The following is a 6,000-nucleotide window of genomic DNA, read 5'->3' as shown; positions in this document are numbered from 1 at the left end:
GACGTTCATAGAAACACAAAAGCGCAAAGGAAGCTGCTGGTGCGTCCCTCCAATACAAAAAAATCATCAGTTGGATAGTAAATTACAGTTTGAGGAGACGCAGAGGATTGTTCAGGAAAAGTGCGTGGGGTGGATGAGGAGGTATAGAATAAAGGGATTGAGACAAAATTCCACGTGGTGTGTATAAGTTGGGTGGATACCGTTCTGAAATAGTAAAGAAAAATAAATAAAAACTAATCAAAAAGAAAAGGAAAATCGGGGAAGTGTACGGGCAGAACTGGTAAGGATTATTTTATTGATAGTATTAGTGACTTTGAATCGTATTGAAAGCCGGCAGAATAGTAGTAGACTATCAAAAGTAAAATAGTAGAGAAAAGGTAAGTTTCCGAAAGTGCTACTCGACTGTGATATTCTTTTTTTAAAAAAAAGGACTGGATGATACTTAGACAGACGAAAATTTACATATGAACAATGCCAGAGAGCAGAACGAACAGCTTTTGGAAACAAAGACTTTGGAAGGAAAAGTCTCCACATTTTTAGCGCAGAACAGAGAGCCTTTGGATATGAAGGCTCAGTGAGGGAAAACACTTTTGAAATCCAAATTTAAGAATTAGAATAATCTTCTCCCAAATCGAGTGAAGAGTAAGTAATACACTATCCTGTAATAAAGGGGACAGTAGCGATAGAGGGGAAGTGGATTGGGAAGAACCTGACCCATTCCGCACGGCAACTATCATATTCAATCCCAGTTCCATTATGACAATAAATTTCTGAATAAAACAAGTGGCAGAACAGGCGAGGAGGCAAACATAATTAAAAGCTTTAAAATTGGAGAAAGAGACATTGCGATGTGCAATTGCGATTGTGATTGGAAATTCGAACGTTACTCATGTTACGGGAGCCAAGAGACTATGAGGCATTTCTAAATCATTCCAGGGGTGTTGAGAAGAGACAGGCAAAGAGTGATAGGAGGAGGGGAACAGAGGAGGCAGTAACACAGGCAAGAAGATAGGTACAAGCACAACAAGCACGAAAAGAATGGGAGGTAATGCGAGTAGAGGTAAGAACAATGACTGCAGATGCTGGAAACTAGACTTTGGATTATTGGTGCTGGAAGAGCAAAGCAGTTCAGGCAGCATCCAAGGTGCAGCGAAATCGACGTTTCGGGCAAAAACCCTTCATCAGGAAGGGCTTTTGCCTGAAGCGTCGATTTCCCTGCACCTTGGATGCTGCCTGAACTTCTGTGCTCTTCCAGCATCACTAATCCAGTAATACGAATAGGTTCAGAATTGGAATCAGATGAGTCTCACTGCAACAATTGTAATAAGGGAAAGAAACTCCCACGGGGGAGATACTGCCATTGCGTATAAAAAAAGTGGTTGGGGGGGTGATGGAGACAGCCGCAATTCATTCCTTGGGAACCTAGGATCTGGCAAGATTTAAATATGTGTTCCTCAGTTTACATGACGGAGCAGGAAAGTGGATTATTGCCTTTGAATACCAAAACCACGGTTGTTGGCTGTGAATAATGTGAAGGCACTGCTAAGAAATGTAGTGGGAATTCCAAAATTAAGAGCGATAATGGACCTATCCCGCCTCACGAGTGTGGTGGACAGTCTGATAATTGATTCTGCTGGGTTTGACCAAGTAAGACATAGAGTACGGCAGGCCCTTAGACTGTATCCAACTCAGGACAATCACAAAGCTTTCAGAGAGGATTCACTGGGAGATACTAAAAAAAACCCAGCAGCCGATATAGAAAACTAAATAAAAAGATGGTGGCTTGAAACAGAACAAAATGTGGGAGTTAGGCAATATTGATCACAATGCTCTGGATTGTTATTGTTGACGCAATGACCCCTCAAGTCAAATTTTAGCTGGAGGAGTTAGTGGATTTAATGTCCATTGCCCGCAAAGAATACTGATATCAAGTAGTCTATGCAGTCAAATGATACCAGAAAGGCTTAAGAAGCTGGTTTAATAACACGAAGTGGTGCAAAGAAAGTTGGCACTAATACAGCTCGAGGAACTTTAAATGAAAAGAGAGAAAAGCAAGATGATGTTGTCAGTGACAACTAGGTTGATCGGCGCTAATGAAATGAGCAACGTACAGGTCGAGACTGAACCCACTAACACCTCCTGGCAAGTGCCAGAAAACACTATGCCAAAAATAAAGTTTTGCAGAGACTTTTCCACAGATACCATAACAAGGGCAAAATGAAATTCATCAATAGCCCAAATAGAACTAAGATCTCCAAGAACAGGGACAAACAGGTGTGGGGCCAAAGGATATAGGGAGAAGTTTGTCTCAGAGAGGATCAGAACTAGTGTGTTGGGGGAGTTAGCAACAAGACTTTAAAAAATGAGCTTGCCCATATTGGCCCTGGTCCTCTCGGCCCCAGGGTGGATCTATGTATCAGGAAGGTCTGTCTGACCCTCCACAAATCCCGACAGGCCCGACGTGACCTGTAAATCACTATAGGATGTTTTACGGGTGCCCAAAGAACCAGAGTAGGAAAGATCAATATCCTGTGATAACACAGGAAGTTGAACAGAATCCAATTGTACAGGTCAGCGTAGAAGGACAGTTGATGCCTATGATGACAGATACTGGAGCTGCTTAAGCTTGCATCTAACTGCAATAAGCCTCCCACATTCTCATGCCAGGAAAATACATTGATACTGTGGAATTCTTGGGAAAACCACAGTTATAGATTCATAGATTCATAGAGATATACGGTGTGGAAACAGACCCTTCTGTCAAACCCGTCCATACCGACCAGATATCTCAACCCAATCTAGTCCCACCTTCCAGCACCCAGCCCATATCCCTCCAACCCCCTCCTATTCATATACCCTTCCAAATACCTCTTAAATGTTGCAATTTTACCAGCCTCCACCACATCCCCTGGCAACTCATTCCGTACATGTACCACCCATTTTGTGACAAAGTATCCTTTAGCTCTTTCTTAGATCTTTCCCCTCTCGCCCTAAACGTATGCCCTCTAGTTGTGGATTCCCCAACCCCATGGAAAATACTTTGTCTATTTATCCTATCCATGCCCCTCATAATTTTGTATACATCTATAAGGTCACCCCTCAACCTCCAACGCTCCAGCGAAAACAGCATTGGCCTGTTCAGTCTCTCCCTATAGCTCAAATCCTCCAACCCTGGCAACATGCTTGTAATTTTTTTTCTGAACCTTTTCAATTTCACAGCATCTTTCCGATAGGATGGAGAGCAGAATTGCATGCAATGTTCAATAGTGGCCTAACTAATATCTTGTACAGCCACAACATGACCTCCCAACTCCTGCACTCAATACACTGACTAACAAACGAAAGCATACCAAAGGCCTTCTTCACTACTCTATATACCTGCGACTCCACTTTCAAGGAGCTATGAATCTGCACTCTAAGGCCACTTTGTTCAGCAACACTCCCGAGGACCTTACTATTAAGTGTATAGAACTTGCTCTGATTTGCTTTTCCGAAATGCAGCATCTCGCATATATCTGAATTAAACTCCATCTGCTACTTCTTTGACAATTGGCCCATTTGACCAAGATCCCTGCTTTAATCTGAGCTAACCCTCTTCGCTGTCAACTATACCTCCAATTTTGGTATCGTTTGCAAACTTACTAACTTATGTTCCCATCCAAATTAGTTCCAGCAAGTTTACAAATGGACAGTAAAAGAGTCGACTTGCCTTTTTTAGTCTCTAAGGGGACGCCAATTAAATTGTTAGGTATGGATTGCTTTCCTGAGTTCAGAATTGAATTTGGAATGTACTCAAAAGTACTTCAGTGTAGAAAGAGTGAATTCTTGGTTGGCATTGTGGGAAGCCAGGAATTCCGGTATTTCATATATTGGATCGCACACATAGAGGGTTATATCTGGGACGCTTGGGAAAAATGGAGGAGAGATCTTTTACCGTTACTGTCTAAAGTTAAGCCAACCCAGTCTGAGCTGCATTGCACAGTGGTGCAATTCTTCACAACTTAATTTATTACGGGGTTTGGCATACTGTCAGAGATCAGTTCAGATCATGAGTCTGCTTTTCTCCACAGGGTGGATCAGTTAGAGCTGCTGACTTTGAGGACCAGGTAGGGGTTTGGATGCATGTGTTGGCTAGATAGGGCTGTTTCCTGTGTACTAAGTTGCAGCCATTGTACTTTCTCGTTCTTGTACCTTATAATTCTTCCACCTGTTCTCAATGGCGCGGCCAGCGTCGGTTTTCTGCTTGATCCGAATCACTTAGCATATATGTGTGGCCGTTTTGTCCTTTATGATGCCCTGTCCTCCAGGCTTCCATGATTTATCAACAGATCAGTCTGTGTGGCAGCACATTTGAGAGTATTGTTGCTATGGTACTCCTTCGACTACCAGAACGAGTCACCAGTGTGGTATGGTTGAAATTTGAGTGTTTCAGATGGTGTGGCTTTGTTTTGCTGGGCCACTTTGTGTGAGTATGACTGATGTTGTGACCTGCCGCATCTTTTAATGTCAGTGTGATATATGATGAGTTCGTTATGAGTTCTCAGTCTCTTCCCTTAAACACAACGTGGTGGATGTGTGGCCTGGAAAGGAGGCTGCGTCGGACGCTTGCCTTTGGTTCTGATTATGCCTCCACCAGTGTCACGCTCCTCCTGCATGAGATTGCTGTATTGCCATGGGCTCAGTTTGATGCTCTGCCCTCACCGAAATTTTGCAGCTCGAAACGGGAGTATGTCCCTGGTCTTATCAGTGCATGTGGATAGCATTGGTCAGCCAAAGCATAACCCCAATGTGTTCAAGCTCAGAAATGAGATTCCCGTGATCTAGGAGTCGCTTATCCCTGCCATTATTATTAACGGGAAGGCTGAAATGATTGATTATACCTATTACATTCAGCAGAAATTTATTAATTACTCTGATAACGCTCTCGCCATATTAGATGAGAAGATTAATGCAACTCGTCGGATAGCGTGGCAGAATAGGCACGCCTTGAACTTGTTGTTGGCTGAGAACGTTTGAGAACGTTCGGTTGCAACTGCAGGTCACGTGACACTAGGACTAATTGGACCTGTATTCACTACGAACACTGAATCCTGGCCCAGGTCTGGTTCCTGGGCCCAGCCGCTATGTGGTCCATTAGTAGCTGTTTGGAAAAGCGCAGCCAGACTGACCATATGGTACCTGCAGAGGGGAGCCTGCTGCTGAAGCCAGGGCTGTTTGGATAGTACTTTGGGTGATGGGGGGTGGGGGTGGGGGGTTGGTTCGGTAAGATTGAAATTGTTGCGGGTATAATGTTGCTTGTTGTTGCATTTGAAGTGAAGGGAACTCGATGGATGCCTTCTAACCCAAAATTCAACATTATTGTTTTCAATATATGACAGGATCCTTTTGGTCAAAGGAACATGCACGTGGTGAATATTAAAGAAAATGCTTTCCAGCCCGAGCCTAGCACACTAATTTAAATTCATGACTTTAACAGGCACAGGACTCATTAACCTAATGATAATATGCAGATGTCGCCCTTCACTGCAGCATGCGCCTGTGAGGATCCACTTCCTTTAGATATCACTGGATGTTCTTTGATATAATTTGAATTTACCACATGATGCACCGTCCTGTTGCAGCAGTAGTTAATGTGACAATGCTTAAACTTTTTTTTTCCAAAATATATGCTTAGTCGTGAAATCTGTGAACTGACAGTGCAAAACATTTCCACTTGTCGGATGTGGAATGCAATAAAATTCAAGTTGGCTGTACACAGCATGTTGCACTCTAAGGACCTTCTTTCGAATTGCTTTTTCTCAACTTTGGTTCTGCTTGATGATTATGGGAAGATGTCCAAAACAGTGTATGGTGGATTTCAAATGTGAATCTTCCATTCATTCAACATTTCACATAACTGATGAAGGAACAATATTAAACGTATCACCTGAGAGTGGATCTTACAACATGAATTTGAGAACTGTCAGTTTCTATCCCTTGTTCAGGTGACTTCTCTCAAAT

The sequence above is a fragment of the Hemiscyllium ocellatum genome (assembly GCF_020745735.1).
Source record: "Hemiscyllium ocellatum isolate sHemOce1 chromosome 27 unlocalized genomic scaffold, sHemOce1.pat.X.cur. SUPER_27_unloc_21, whole genome shotgun sequence".
Lineage (NCBI taxonomy): Eukaryota > Metazoa > Chordata > Chondrichthyes > Orectolobiformes > Hemiscylliidae > Hemiscyllium > Hemiscyllium ocellatum.
This window is presented reverse-complemented; position numbering follows the sequence as displayed.